General features: G+C 39.6%; 1 pseudogene; it reads left to right on the forward strand.

Moving 5' to 3' along the window:
* Window positions 1–16,497, forward strand: part of LOC137287477 (uncharacterized) — a 28,604-nt pseudogene extending 12,107 nt beyond the window's left edge.
* Window positions 16,498–17,592: the final 1,095 nt, after the last annotated feature.

Here is a 17,592-nt window from a genome sequence, read left to right on the forward strand (position 1 = left end):
TTACAAGTTGTAAATGTCTTGTAAACATCATCTTTCCAAGCTTGTAAATGTCTTGTAAACATCATCTTTACAAGAGATTTACAAGCTTGTAAAGGTGGACTTTTTTCCAGTGCACAATACAATACAATACAATACAATACAATTGAATACAAATGCATACTTGAAAGAGATAATACCAAAGAATGATAGTCAGAGTTCATAGGGGAAATAAAGTTATCAGTATGAGGGTCACTACAAATATGATTAGTGGTTAAACTTTTTCTTACATCATCTAGGCCTGTGCATGATAAGATGACATGAAATTTGTCACATATAACATGGTGGTTACACATTGTATACACCCTATTTCCTATGCATATGTTATATCTGTCCATCTGATGGTTTCAACCTGTAAACAACTTGTGATAACCGAATCAGGGCTGCACAGTACAGGAGATGAAGCCAAGATTTCTGAAATGACCCATCTATCATATTGTTTAACGCACTGTCCTGGACATTATTTACAGGTCTTGTTTAGACATGCATGTCAAGGAGACACAGTCTACTTAGAAATCATTGGAAGTGTTCGATGTCTTGGTCACTTCTGGTCAGTCAACAGCACGGTTGATGTGTATATACAGACCCCCACCATCAGCACGGAGTAAGCTCTCTGATGATGACTTTTTTCAGGGACTGTCAGATGGGCGTTCTTCTTGTGCTAAGATCCACACTGTATTTTTGGAAGATTTTAATGTTCATTTCAACACTCCACAAAAAACGAGTGTAAAGAAAATCCTTGACATTCTCAATACTTATTCTCTCAAGCAACTCGTAATTACACCTACTCATAAATCAGGGAACATTTTGGATTGGATTGTTCCCCGACTGATGAGAACATTGTGAGAGAAGTTGTAGTTGCCGACAGGCAAGCATCTGATCACAGTATTGTAAAAGTTACCCTCTGTATCCAGAGGCCTCAAAATCAGTACCGCATGGTTTTGTGTAGAAATCTAAAGAGGAATGATGACAATGATTTCAAAGAAGATCTGAGGTAGTCGGAGTTTCTTCCGTCTGTTGAGAAGCAGATAATACTTCTTCCACATGCTCCTGGGTACAAAGACATTGTTCACGAAATGAAGCACATACAATGTGTACAAGCTGTTGTTGATGTAGCCTCCAAATATGATATATAAAATAGAATATCTTTGGAAAATAACACAGTACCCATCTGCACATGTGTTTTAGCAGTTTGATGGACGATCCTCGTGTAGTTCATCTTACTAAAATTTGCACTTAATTTTGGAGAAATTTATTTTCGATGTAATGATATCTCTCTCTTTATATATATATACACACACACACTGAACCGCAAAGAAAACGTTACTCTTTTTGGAAACTGGTAATCAGTTTAATTCAAACACATGTGTTTAACATACTAAGTGTCGGACAATTTTCAAAATTAACATGTGTGATCATCAAGACGAATTTCATCATCAAGACAATTACAAGTCAAAATGACGACAGGTGGCGCGACAGTGCAGTCTGAACAGACGATCCCGACCAACCGAATCGATTCGTTAAACTCTGTGACGTACCCGACACTACCCGACATGTCTTGATTGATGACGCTACTTGTGTAAATCACTGACCTATCTTTCCCAAACTAATATAAAACAACTTGCGTTCTTTTAACATAAATGTTATTGCCTATGGCGTCATACAACTGAACAAGCGAAGGTTGGAGCATGGGTTTTGCAAAGCATGTATTTAAATACTTCTGAATGCATAGTTCATATACATCGTCGGTGAGAAATGTCAATGAAAGATTTGATTTGTTCACTCTACTTTCATTAATTCAAACTATGTTCCTTTTCCGTCTCTCCTTCCATCGGCCTCTCACTGACTTTTGGTTTGATTCTAAAGTCTGAATGCTTCAGAGACACCAACATGTAGCATCACCAGTAAGCAGGACACTAACTCACTTGTCCAGTACCAGGATCTGTCCCTCATGGTGGACGTACGCGACTACTACTGCTCCACTGGTCACAACATCTCCCTCCAGACCGGAAATGTGACAACCCTGCTGATGGAAGCTGACTCTGTACCAAGTGTCTTTGAAAAGACCTCATCAGTAACACTAAATGTGACGGACTCACATCTGTGCAAAGTAGGACTGGTGTTTAGATGTGACAGCAATCAGTGGAATATAGAGTGTGCTGGTGTGACTAAATTCGGTTAGTTTTACCGCATCCAAATGAAGCACATACCAAGTGTACAAGCTGTTGTTGATGTAGCCTCCAAATATGATATATAAAATAGAATATCGTTGGAAAATAATACAGTACCCATCGAAAGTTACCAGCCTCTAACTTCAGTCAACTGTTCTATACTAGATTGTGCAAAACAGTCCATACTGTTTAAAGTTACTGTTAAAACATGAACTGATGTATTGCAAAACAAATTCGGAAGGGTGAAAAGATTATTGTCATGAGTTCAGTAAATGATGAAACGTTTCCCAAAACTGTAGACCCAAACACAGTCGTTCACATGCACAATATCCGAAAGGTAACATCGTGTATGGCCTCCTTGAGCGTTGAGAACAGCGTTGCCTCGTCTGTATATAGAGCGGATGAGACGGATGATGAAGACCATAGGAACATCGGGCCAACATAGACTTGGTGGTACGCCTGAGAGTGTTCAGTGCAAGTTGTCGACCTTGGCCGCACATCTCTGAGTCTCCTCTGGATCTCGTTCCACGTGTGTTCTATCGGGTTTAAGTCTGCACTGAGGGTAGGCAATTGAAAACTGTGTATGCTATGTTGACTCAGAAAGTCTCTAGTTGCTCTGGCAGTATGGGGACGCGAGTTGTCTTGCTGGAAGACATGGTTTCAACGATGACCAAAGTATGGTGGAGTGAATGAGTGAGTGAGTGAGTGAGTGAGTTAAGTTTTACGCAGCACTCAGCAATATTCCAGCCATATGGCGGCATTCTGTAAATAATCGAGTCTGGACCAGACAATTCAGTGACCAACAACATGAGCATCGATCTGTGCAATTGGGAGCCGATGACATGTATCAACCAAGTCAGCAAGCCTGACCACCCGATCCCTTTAGTCGCCTCTTACAACAAGCACAGTCACCTTTTATGGCAAGCATGGGTTGCTGAAGGCCCATTCTACCCCGTGACCTTCACCGGTCACCAAAGTATGGCACGAGGAAGGTCTCAGTGCTTGAACAATATAGGGGGCAGGTGTTACACCATTTCCTCTACCGGGACAAATATATATATAATATTCCGGAGCACAAAAGGGCCTAGTTTGGGACTGAGAGCAATAGCATCCCACACAATTGTGTTCAGACCTCACCACGAGTCTCTTTCCAGGACACAATCATCTGCAAAACGCTCCCGCGTCATCGCCGTACCCTCACTCTGCTATCAGCCGTCGAGAAGCAATACCAGCTTTCGGCGAAGAAGATTACAGTTCGCTACTCCCGGGGACGAAAAATTCCAGTGATGTGCGAGTCGCTTGAGTTAATGTCGAACAGTAAGGATCGGACCCAGGTAAGGCTTGTCACATCTGACGTTTCTCTGCCTCAAACGCCTCCGCACTGTGTCGGTGGTGATTGGTCTATGGTGATTTCCAGTGCTTGTCTGTGCAGTTTCCATAAACCTAGTAGAACCATTTTGCAGGATATATAATCTGCTGGTTTTGCCTCAGCATTGTCACGGGCGGTCTTCCACTGCGAGGACGGTCGGCTGTGCATTCAGTGGATTGGACTCGTTGCTGCAGGCGGTATATTGTTCGAACATGAACGGAACTATGATTTCCAACATGTCTTTCAATCTGGTCAGCATTCAGTATTCAAGTTTGGTCTCTCTGCTCCCTTGATAATGGTGGCCTGTTGCTACTGTCGAAACGTGAATGAGTCGGTGTATGTTCGGTGACTCTACTTATAGGGATGACATCTCGTGATGCAAGTGCATTGTCATTTTCATGAAATGCTCACAAAAGTCTCGTCCAATCATTACTTTAGTAACAACGTTTTCACGACGTGTTTCTTTTTATCAAATACAAAACCTGAAATCAAAATTTCTTGAACTGTGGCCACGAACTAGATCTAGGTAACACATAAAACGTGAAAAAAAAGAAACTAAGACGTGACATAACTTAACATAAAATTTCTCAGATGTTGTATCACCATTTACAAACCTTTTTGAGGTAAAGGTAAAATTCCAGAGGGACATCAGTTGTCAGACTGCTCTTGAAAATGTCAAAGCCGTGCTCATGAATTTAGCAATATTGCAGGCACCAAAATTTGAGATAGTTGATGCCAGTGATGTAGGTGCAGGTGCTGTCCTGATTCAAGAGGAAGACTCAGGAATTGAACGTCATTTTTAAATACTTTTCCAAGACATTTGACAAACAGCAAAGGAATTATTCTTCCATTGAGAAAGAGACATTAGGTCTTTGATAGTTTTACAGTATTTTGAAGTGTATCTAGGTACCACTGCATTATCAACTTCAGCGTTCACAGATCACAATCCATTGGCTTTTGTTCTTTAAGAATCAAAGACTTACGGAATGGAGTTTAACCTTGCCAGGGTTCAATTTTTTTATTAGACACGTTAAAGGCAAAGACAATGTTTGTCCTGAGGCACCTTCCAGTTTGTAAATGTGTGACGACAGAACTATCCTGACAGAACGTCGTCGACAAGCTCGCCGATTGTGGTGTCTAAATCATGTCTGCAACTGTGGTTTGGTGGAGAAGTGTCGTTTTAACAGATGAGTCCAGGTTTAACATTACCATTAGTGATGGACGTCAACGTGCCTGTAGAAGAACGTAATGCACAAGTCTGTGTCTTGGATATCAATCGCTCTGGCGATGATTCCATGATGATTTGGGGTGGAATAACAACATGTCAAAGAACCCCTTTTGTGATTTTTCAGGGCAACGTAATCGGTGTGGGCTAAAGGGATCAGATTACTTGACCTGTGGCAATTCCTTTTCTGCAACGTCATGGCCGTGGGTTAACATTCCAACAGGACAATGCCCACCCTCATACGGTAAAGGTTGCTATGGATTTCTTACAACACCACAACGTTGACGTTGCCCAGCATGTTTGGGACGAGACAGATCGACGTCTACACCATCGTCTTCATCCTCCCTCTTACAGCAAGGGTTTGCATGTATTTCTTGCAACACCATAACGTTGACCTACTGTCGTGCCCTGCAAATTCACCGGATCCCTCCCTGATAGAGCATGTTTGGGATGAGATGGATCGACATCTACGCTGTCTACGCTGTCTTCCTCAGATGACGTCCTTGACCTTTAGCATAGTTTGGCGTGACATCCCGCAAAGCCTTCCTTGCACGTTTGATAGGCTCTATGCGTCGTCGATGCACTGCTGTTCTCAACGCCGATGGAGGCATTATTGAGCATGTGACATGGTCGTTTGACCCCTTTCTCGCTTGTGGACTCGTTGATTGACTTTTCAATTGAAATTCTCCATACTTGTTATGGTCTCATGATCCCTCCATTAAAGTTTATATGTACTTTTGACATAGTTACCCTACTTATCAACTGGGATAATATCGTTACAGTGCACAGTTTAAGTGGCTGGCATATAAGACTAGTTACTGTGTTGACGACACACACACAGACACAGGGCTTTACTTGAGTTGTCATCATTCGGCCTATCTGCATATGTATACTTCCTCTTCTGATTGTCAACATCGACCTAAGTCCAACACTGACCTCTCATCGTGTAACATTCAATATAGTTGTTTGTCACTCTCAAACCAAGACGGAATGGCGCATACGCAAGGGAGTGAATTGTTCTATACCTGTCGAATCACTACGTGTATTTCCTCTTTTATGATGGGTCTTGGTGCACGTATTTAGCGCAGTAACCATACGATCACGCTTGCCCCACCTCTCTAAGCAGCAAGTGGTAACATAGGGATGATAATGCGACAACATGACACACAGCTTTAAAAAAAGTAGCTTTGTCAAGATTTCTTGAAACTTAACACGTCTCCTATCTAGCCTTGTTTTCTAGTCATCACATATATCTACTGTTATTAGGAATTGACCTTTTAGTTTTTTGTATTTTCATTATTAAAAGTGTTTTCTAAGTACGTAAAACTATATATTTGGCGTTATTTAGATTCGAATTTTCAACATTAACCAAGAGTTCTATGTTCACAATAAACACATCAAGGCTCATGTGTCGAATCCGTTACTTTATGAAGTTTCGCTGTCAATACTGGGACTAACAGAAACTAGTTGTAGTGATTTAGAGTAATGAGGTGAATGAAATCAGTTGAGAGAAATACAGGACAAGTAGCATTGCTTAACTCTAATACCGCTTGGGGATGATAAAATAAGGGTCTAGTGATTATTTGACGTGGTTGCATGTGTAAGATGATTACAATGAAAGCCAGGGAGACTGGTAATGTAATCCACTGAGAAAGGCACAATTTTACCAGTAGATAGTAGGACTAATTAACATGTGCGAGCCGTGGACTTTCGAAATTAGGACGACCACTTAGCTCATTGTTTGAATTGACTGGACTAATTACAGACATGTGAAATTTCACTGTCAAAATTGGGAATTTATGTAAACCCGTCAACAATGTTATACGTATGTGACATTTTCTTTGAGGTGAGGTTAGGCATGAAAACACACACGGTCATTTATATGTTGTGGTAAACTTATATTTCAGCCCTAATGCTTTGTTCGTATTTTTACAACTGAGAATGCTTGAATTCTGATACTAACCCTAGACTGCGTTATGTAACGAAAGTTAAACAGATTATCGATTAACGATTAGATGTATATGCATTTCTAAACTTGGCATCAGTGTGAGTACACTTTAACAATTTCAAAGATACTGACACACCTCTGGCAAAAAATATATAAATAAATAAAATAAATGCAGTCCTTTCAGTTCCCAGGACACCAGCATGCAACATCACCAGTGACAAGGACACAGAGATTCTAACCCTGCATGAAGCGGTGACACTGACCGTGGACATTACTGCGTATTACGATATCCGGGGCTCCCACTGTTCAGTAGATTCAAACTTCACTCTGCAGACAGGTGACGTCTCGCAATTACTACATGTTGGTGACCAAGGTCTTTCACCAATAACATTCAATATGACTGAAACACACTTGGGTGGGATAAGGCTGGTATTCAACTGTCAAGTGCAACACTGGAATCTCAGCTGCGGCGGTGTGACCCGACTCAACAACAGTGAGTTACATTAAAACTCAAATGCTAACGAGGAGTATGTTATCACAAGTACTTCTTTGCTTGCAATCCGTAATACGTAGCAGTACCACCTATAATGCAGGGCATGTTTTTCACCCTATTACGCCTTTTAGACTGCGTGCAATCTGGATCAGTATTGAGTTTTCTTTTACACTGACGTTCCACACTGCATTGCAGCTGAGTCTTCGTTCTGATTGTTTTATTCAAAGTAAATCAACATATGTCTGTTTTCTGACGTATTGTCTGACCTTGTCTGAATACTCCGTTTGCAGAAGATAAAGCAATTGGACAAATAGCCACAAGCTCAACTATAGTTATTATTGCTGGAGTTGTCAGTGCCGCATTGTGTCTCATCGTCCTCGCCATCATCATTTTCCTAGTCGTCAAAAGAAAGGTAAACTGATTTGAACACGAGTCACTCTTCTTATCATCCTAATATACTTTTGAGAGTGTGGGGTATGTCACAACACATGTGTGACTATGCAAGCGAATGAGCGGTCACATGTTGTAAACCGGTAACATTTAATGAGGAAGGATATATCTCAAAATACCTAATGTTAACATGTCACTATGAGATATGAAACTAACTTTCCTCACAAATATTGATCCAAATTTGAATAATAACGACTCTTTAGGATTGCTTTGTAATTACACGCTGAATATGTGACATGGGAATATATTCATAACCTGCACTTGCATCTGCTTACACTAAAATTGGTGCAAGCCACAATTTTCGGTGCAGGTGTGGGTGTAAATGACAACTGACGCTCACTGTTTATCCATATAATGGCATCACTCCTTAAATGTGCATAAATTAGCAACCTCGGGAAGCTGAATGTTTCTATGTTACTTCCTTGTTGGGTTAACAGGTATCTGAATTAACAGTACGCCCCCCTTCTGGAGGAAGTGAGCAGCAACCTGTGCACAATGTTGCAGTCAACTCGGGAGGATCTGCCTCTGGTAATAGCCAATACGTCCATGCACTGCATGTTCATTTTGGGTGCAAATCAGGTATTGTAGGTGTCACCTGGGAATCATATAACAGAATCATCACACGCGATAGGTCACAGAAATATATATGTTTAATCGGTCTGCAGACAAGTCCCCTGTTGACAAAATCCCCCCAGGGAAAAACAACAACCTTGGACCCCCTTAGGACAAAAAAACAACACGTAGAACAAGAAAACCGAATTAATATTGACGGAAAAAAACTATTTAGCCGGCATCACACTTACAATGAAAAATAGCAAAAATTGGATTTTTAATTCAATACGTATACGAGACAGACAGACAGATGACAACCTTTACGTTATGGTATCTAGGAGTATGCCTCTCTAGTTCCTGGAATATCACAAAAGCCAGCTATATTGTCACTAATAAAGGTGTATATCACACTGTTGTGTTCACATGATACTTGTTTTTACAAGTTTTTTTTACCTGGCCTCATTGACTGATTATATACATACAGGGTTTCTAGTAAATCTAATTATCACTTCACATGCTGTATATCACTCTTCTGTGTTCATATCTCAGTGTTTGGGGATTTTGCCAAAAGGTTCTTATTTATTTTGAAGGGATTTGTTTCCTAATTGGTTTTGCCTTGAGGGTTTTTTGTCCAAAATGGTTTTGTTCTACAATCGCTCCGTCGTTCTAGTACACCACACAATTCATATCAGCCATTTCGTTCTAGCCATCGTCCATCGTAGATGGAAATATGAATCACATAATTTCAGCTTGGTTTTATCACTTCATTCGTTTGTCTTGTCAAGTCACGATATGGCTGAAATATTGCCAATGTGGCCATATATTTTAACTCAGTCAGTCGTTCGTCTTGAGTCTATGTGCTAATATTAGATTTTCAGAAACAAATAGACTTTGCTAATTTCATCTAACTGTTTCAGGTGGTGATTACCTGCATCCTCAAGCTGGAGGAGAATATACGGCTCTGGATAGAAGTGCTGTCCAACCTTCAAACATATACGAACCTCTGGCAATATACGAACAGATATCCAATATGTGAAGCGTTAAAAGTCTACGAAGACACCATATACCGCAATTGGACTTTGCATATGAACACATTCTCACCTTTGTACGAAAAACATTACAAATATCTTGAAAAACATTGCGATTTAGACTTATTACCAAAATCAATAATAATTACAATGTAATATGTAAAACAAAGACCATACTGAAACGATATAATGTGCAGTAGACAAGGGTGAAAACCTCCAGTATGTTACAACAGTACTTTGTTAGACAAATGTATATCAGATCACGTGACCACATTATATTGTTGGAGAAGCATGCGTGTGTGTATGGATCCCATTCAATACAGAAGTAAATACACATGAGTAATATACTCAGAGCGTTTCCCTGAAAAATTAAATGTGCGAAAAGTCGATCTCTTAAACTTTCCCCTGCTAGGTGTGTCGTGACATCGGTTTATTCCCAATATGACTACTCCTAGTTTGACTACCCGGCCAATACACAACTTGTCTCTGTCGAGTGTTTTTTTAATTACCTGCTCTCAAAAACTTATAAAGTTTTGTTTGATTTGAGAGAAATATTAACGTGGAAAAGTTCTCTGCAGTTCGAAGAATCCCTACATGCGATGTCACCAGTGTCAAGGACACAGGGACGCTTACACTGCATGACGAAATGATCCTCAAGGTAGACACACTGCCCATTACTATGTACGAGGCGCTTTCTGTCCTCTTTCTCAGAATCAGCATAGTATGCACTGTTTAGGTAAATCGAACAGAAACCACAATCATCAGTTCAACCCTGCTGTACTCCGAAAGTATATTTGCAATGCAGTTTCGTTTGTGATTCTGTCAATCCAGAGCCTCTTCAGTTTCTCTCCTTTTCTTGATATCAGTCTCACATTCCAGTAGCAGGAAGAGCTGTGTCCATGCCCTAAAATACTGCATATTGACTGTGTATTTTCAAAATAGTCAAAATACGTTATATAATGATAGTAGATGCACTGTGACGTTGTGACTGCTTTGAAATACCTATATTTAGAATATAGTTGATATTTTCTTGGAAATTTTGACCGACTTCTATCAACATGGTGGTTACGCAGCATTTCCTACATAAAACGGCGAAAATAAAGCCTTCCCTTTGAAAACGACGCCTCACTTTTAAATCAGGTGTTTTTTTTAGTTAACATTCAAATTTGCAGCGCTTTACGAAGTGAGAAGTATATAATCTGACATTGCCAACTTCAGTAAGTGCCCGTGTGCTGGTATCTAATTATAACCATGCCTGATAAAGATAAGTGTCCTACTACTGCCACTTTTATTTGCCATTATACACGCACAACAGAATTTCCAGTTTGGACCTACAGTGTGCATGATCTATACCGTGTGCCATTTGCCAACAGACATGCCATTTATTTATATTAGGTACTTGTCCTATATCCTACGTCTCTAGGTACCTTAGACCAACAAACAAAATATTACAATAATCTATTCGAAACAGAAATAGCACATGGAACATAGAGGGACCATGCAATTTTGTAAGGTGTGCATTAACTACTGAGGAACCGAATACCTCCGTGATTATGTATTTAAACAACGAGAGTTTAAAGCAGGAGTGGGCTTCATCCCACCGTTGTGAACACTTGGATCATTCTTTGATCCCAATTCCAATGCCACGTGCAAAAATATGCATACGTTATAAAAAGGAGACACAAAATTTTAAAATCGACCAACGACAATCGCGTCAAGTTTGCGAAATCCAAAGCAAACTGTGATGCTATTCATCACGTAAGCGCAAACCACAGTAGGGTCCTGAATTATCAAAATCAAGGTGGTTGAGAGCGCCAGATTCTCGTGTCTCACACACTACCTGCAGTCCACTGGTAAAAGACGTTTCGAGTTCTAAGTGGGGAGTAATGATGACACAAAGGTTGATGATCACTTACTTGATAAAATCATACGAGGCATATTTAAGGCATATTTAAGTATCGTGTGCATAGGTGTAAGAAATATCCACGTGGTGTTACAAATATGTCAGGCTGTAGCACTAATTATACTAACACGATATTCCTGTAAAAAACGTGTTTAGAAATCTGCAAAGCCTGATTCAGAATTTTTTGGAATATTAATATTTAACAACACATATCTGCAGCTGAATTTGATCTCACTCTCAAGTGTCCTCAGACAACTCCTGTCTTCTCTAACTTCACTTTGAAACCCATCCTTTGGTATCCTAACAGGATTATGACTAATTGCGCTCAATCTATACTCAGAAGTAAACGTTGATACGTCTTAGCGTATATTCATGGATATTCTTGTGAATAATTTTCCCAACCAGAGCAAAAGTGTCTTAAGAGGCATTTGTGGTTGTGTATTGCAAACAATAAGGCCCTAGTTCATGGCTGACAAATATAAACCACGGACATTTCTCCAGCCAGCACACTACAGCCCGTATCGACAGAACTTGAATTTATGTTAGGTGATGTTTCACCTATGAAACACGTCGGGGATTATCGACATTTCAGACGTTATCCAAATCCTGCAACAAAGCCTCAGGAATTCCACCAAATCCTTCCTCTGATATAGAATGATCTTAACGGGGCGAAGAAGTCTGGTCTGTTTCTATGCGCACACTGGCTGCTACCTACAATTATACTTTGTGTATATGTTCTTCTTATGTATAAAGTTGCGTGTCACTTGCTTAATAACATTTTGACCCTACATCGGAATGTAGCATCTATTCTACACATGGATTATCTATAACAAGCAAAGTGGAAAACGACTAAAACCTAACCTGACATCAATGGCTTTCGTGAGATTTTGCCTAGGAATTATTAGCCTTCAATCAACATATAAACAGACTCATCATGTTCACAAAGGTCATATTTTAGTCAACAGCTAAAACACTGTGATATTGTGTTGCTAATGATACTTCGTCTTTCCGTGTCGGCAGCAATCAAAGTACCCCTTAATATTTCAGGAATTTTTTCTCCCCGATATGATTGTTATTTCTCATCGAAATGATTGCATGAGTTTCCTAATGTACGATAGTCACGCTTAGTTATATGACATAACTTTCGAACAACACAAGCCGCCTTTTCCCTAGTTTTAATGCCACTAAATCTCTCTCTCTCTCTCGCTCTTTCTGTCAAACATCCTCTCTCTCTTCTCTTTGTCGTTGGCTCTCTCGTGGTCACAACAAAGGTCATGCATAAATATGTATGTAAGAACATCTGGTATTGCGAAGTGCTATACACATCATGTTGACTTTAGTAAGGGAAGAAAAAACAATGTCATATCTCGTGTACAAATAGACGTCAATATTGACTCATACCGGACAAGGACATATGATATGGATACTAAGCGTGTTACGACTGTATAACACATCTAAGAATGATGAATGCATCTGCTCTGTGTCGATGCTTGCTGATACCCACTACATGAAAGGAAGGTGTTTATTGTTTATCTCTCTTGTAAAAGACAAACTTGGGTGTAAATTTTGTAGCGTGTTGGAAATCAAATTGCAAATCACTTTCACTTCGTTTCCAGAGAATAAAACAGCAGTCATCTAAGAATCTCTTCATTGATGTTGAAATTAAATAGTTCGCCAAACGTCTCTTCTATTTTAGAATATAGTTCCTCTAAGTATCCTAGAACAAGGGTTGCATAGGTATGAGCCATATTTGTGCAGTACCATTAACTTGTTTATAATGGGAACCATCAAAACGAAAAGTGCTATTGCTCAGGATGAGCTTTATTCTTTCGGTAATGAATTGCTTAGGTATTCGATCTGGAATCACAGACAGACCTTTTTGTAGCCAGTAGCTCATAGCTTATATTCCTAGATCATATGGACTATTGGTGTAGAGATTAACAACAAAACTTACCAAGTTTGTACCCTCCTCTACTGATTTGGGGAGACTATTGAGGAAATCAGTATTACCCTGTAAATGGGTTTTGACGTGTTGGGTGAAGAAAAGAAACGCACGGGTAATTTTTCAACCCACTTTAATCCCAGTCAGACTATAAAAATATTATGACACCAAATTATATTCAATACTAGTACATGTTTAAATGAGGAATCAGTCACCAAAACATATCACCTGGTAAAAACAGTAATCATAAACACGTAGGTCGACAGATTTGGATGGGAAAACGTGCAACGGTGTGGGCGAAAAATTTCTTAAAACCGAAAGAACTGACTAAATGCTTATAGAGGGAAATCCTACCGCCATTCATTAAATCTTTCACGTTTACGAACAGATACACAATTTTCAGCAGGATAACGGCACACCTCATACAGTAGGCATCACAATGAAATTCTGCACCAGCCAGAATATAACCGTGCTTCCATGGCTCTCTGTATCCCCAGATTTTAAACCACTTGAACACCTTTGGAATTATCTTGATCGACGGCTTTAACGACGTCAGACGCTTCACAAACTACGGCAAGCATTGTAGGATGTAGGCACCGACATTAAAGCCGGCTCCGGTGCAGCGCTGGGGTTGTCGTGACATAAACGTACCTTCATTTGGTGCAGCTTCCCATTGACCCTCATCATACAAAGCTTGATATCTGTGAGGGGTTTATTTACTGTGCTATTGTCATTCAAAATACAGATATGTTGTTCCCAGATGAACCTCGGTGCGTTTCGTTTTTGAGAGAGTGTATATCTTCAAAATTGCTTAACTTATGTGTTGGACATTGTGGCCCCGCAATAATAGGTCGTAATTTTAAATCATTCGCAGATTGGGTGATAGACTTTTACTGAACTTAATAACCGCCCTTTTGTGAATTTGAGGAAGTCTGTAGAAGATACTTTCATTTTATTCGAAATTAATCAAGTAATCTTTTTTTTTACTGGAATAGCAGTCAAGTATATATTTTTTTAAGATTGAAGATTACTGTTTTTCCGAGCTTTCTGGAAGCTTAATATATACCATGTGTAAGAATGTCTAGTGACAGCTGCAGATAATAGTTGGTGTCCATGAAAACTGTCACAGGCTCCGTCTTTATCGGACTTTTGATTCACAATGAATTCATTTTGGAGAACGAGTTTAAGGCGTTCTGTTTTTACCCGAAAAGTTAGATCTACCTTTATAAGAATGTTCTGTGAAAGCGAATTCCTTATATTGCTCAAGGACTTTATCAGGGGCTTTGTTTTTATCAGCTTTAGGTGTGAAGTTACTTTTGTTTTTAGCGAGCGTCACATCTTCAGTACCTATGTCATATTCAAAATGGTCTCTATATGTATACATATATGTTGTGTTTTGGTACACACACGCACGCACGCACACACACACATACATACTATATATGCATGTGTACATATATACATCTTGAATCTTTCAATTTATGGGTAGTAAATATCCATAAATATATGATTTTATGTTTACATCCTTATAGCAACATGCACTGAACGTCAGTATTATACTATCGTGGCTTCTTAGTTTAGCCATTTCATTTAACAGCCCCAAAGAGACCGGAATGTAACATCACCAGTGACAACGACACAGAGGTTCTAACCCTGCATGAGGAAGTGACATTGACCGTGGATGTTACTGCGTATTACGATATCCGGGGCTCCTACTGTTCTGAAGATTCAAACTTCACACTGCAGACAGGTGCCGTCTCGCAGTTACTACATGCTGGTGACCAGGGTCTTTCACCAATAACATTCAATGTGACTGAAACACACTTGGGTGGGGTAAGGCTGGTATTCAACTATCAAGTGCAACACTGGAATCTCAGCTGCGGCGGTGTGACCCGACTCAACAACAGTGAGTAATGTGTGTTTCTTGAGTGAAAGATCCTAAAACCACAAACATATGTCCCGTGCCAAAACACAATAATGCTTATATGTACCGATATCCTGTCATGGGTTACCACTATCCTGTCACTATTTGGTTTGTTGTTAATTGTATTCCATGTGCAGTATCCTTACATCATGCCCAGAATCTAAATGCTGAGTTTGCCATTCATGAATAATAAACTGGAGCTATCGATAGAACAACCTCTTGTAAAAATGTCATTCCGTAAAAAATAATTACGTAAATTTATTGTTTATCCAATAAACACTACTGTGTAAGTGTATTGGCATATTGTGAGTGGGCGAGTCTGAGCGTGTAGCGATATCACGGCGGAGGGCACCGGAGATGGGCTTCACACATTGTGTCCATTGTGCGTTTTGAACGTAATTGCATGATTTTGAAAAATAATTTATTTATTGAAACCTACATGTCAATATTACCTTTGTGTGAATGATATAAACTATTTTCAATATCAAACGATGATTTTTACCTTGCACATACCAGAAGTATTGTAGGCTCAGAACTGTACGATGCCCACGTACTATAACTGTACTCATTGTGCATGAGTAACACAGTAATCTGATTCAACTTATCCTCGCAACCCTTGGACACGACGCTGCGTGTATTAATTAAAAAATCGTATTTCCATGGCGTGACTTTACTTTCAACAATTCACTGTCACGTTTCATATCAGTCCTTGCCAATTTACAAAACAATTCATATTTATTACGTTGCACTCGTCACAATTTCTTGCCTTCTTTCGATCGACTACACGGTTGCGTGTCCCAATTTCTGCATATGGCGGCGGCGGGTGGTTGTCGGGTGACGGCTGAGTGTAGCAGATGTTTATACTCCTTAACATTGCCACGGGTTGCTCTCGTCGTGTTGATCATATTTTGATGTGATATGAACCACAACCTCTTCCACATTTCATCTCATATCACTTTTGGGTCTAATTGAAATTATATATCATGCTCTTGCTTAAACTTCCCCTTTGTTACAGAAAGAAAACCACTGGACCAAGTAGCGACATCCTCAGTGCTAATCATTTCTGCTTCTGTAGTTGGCAGCCTGGTTCTAATCGTCGTCGTCGCCATCGTCATCGTGTTTGTCGTTAAGAGAAAGGTAAATCGAATTAAACAACGCTCGTCAGTTTAATCTTGTTCGCCTCCATACATAACTGTGGGGCAACGCACAAGTGCTGCTTATGCTGCCGTGGAAGTGAATAACTATCCGACCACCATCTGGTCCAGGTCGATCCCACAAGGTAGATGTGATCGATGCAGGAGGTTATGCTAGTGTCGCAGATGTCGTCCCTAACGGTGAACACACATGTCCTTGGCCACCAAGGGATGAATCTGATGAATTATCTCCACCATCTGCAGATAGCCCTAAGAAGGAGATAGGTGTCATTGTACAGAAGATTGTCCCAGAAGATGAGTGAGTGAGTGAGTTAATGCTTAACGTCACATCGGCAATATCTCAGTCATATCGTGACGAGAATATTCAACAATGAAAAAGAGCATATATAAATCATAAAAACCCGTCAACGAAGGACAGTAAAACAACTAGAATATCACCATTTCAATTAAAACTAGCATGGAAAGTTAAAACTAATAGCACTATTTAGACAATACAATATAAAAACAGACTATAGATCGCCAACAACAGAAGGTAGATCACCACACTAGGAACCATGGGGACTTACAGTACCTTTGCTACCTGCATGGTCCCTAGTTGGATTTACACCATCCCTTCAGCTGCTGGCGATTGTATGAAAAGTTAGCCTAAATTAAAAGAACATGAATGCTACGATTAAAATCCTGGTAGACTTAAATTTACTGTGAATGTTTGTGGACTTACGTACCCTCTCAGGAGGACAATATTTTTACAATACTTCAACCCCCTTTGAGGGTACAGCCACCAACGATTCAAGTTACTAATTCAAACTACCAATCATTAAAATGCATCTATTTACACAACATAATTTTCAAAATTCCACCAAAAAATCAATTTCTTTTAAAAAACCAATGAATAAATGACAACTAACAGTGCTAAAAAGGTCCTTGATAGTTTTGACTATCCTATTACTCCTGATCCGCGCTTTGCTCCTTTATGTAAAGTCTTTCTGTTTTGCCCGTACCAACAGTAATCTTTCATGCAGATTTCCCCATCTCCTTGTAAGAAAGTTTCACAGATTCCTAAAATATCTGGATTTAAAATCTCAATTACATCACATTTAAAATTAAAAGCATCAGCGTTCTTAGAGTGTTTTTTGAAGCCCCTGGTATTCCAAACACCAAGCCAGAGTCCCTATGTAAGTTTAACATGTGTGCTGGATGTACTTGAGATCTTCCCATTTTTGTTCAGTCTGAGGTTCACTACATTTCACTACCTCAATAGGTTTCGCACATTTTGGTTCAGTTGTTCACACGGTTCATTTGTTTGATTTCCACGAAGGCCTTTAATTACTGTTGTATTTTCTTCTGCTGTTATTTTCTTATTTTCAATATTCTATACAACATCAGCATCGGATTTT

The sequence above is a fragment of the Haliotis asinina genome, chromosome 1 (genome assembly GCF_037392515.1).
Source record: "Haliotis asinina isolate JCU_RB_2024 chromosome 1, JCU_Hal_asi_v2, whole genome shotgun sequence".
Taxonomy (NCBI): Eukaryota; Metazoa; Mollusca; class Gastropoda; order Lepetellida; family Haliotidae; genus Haliotis; species Haliotis asinina.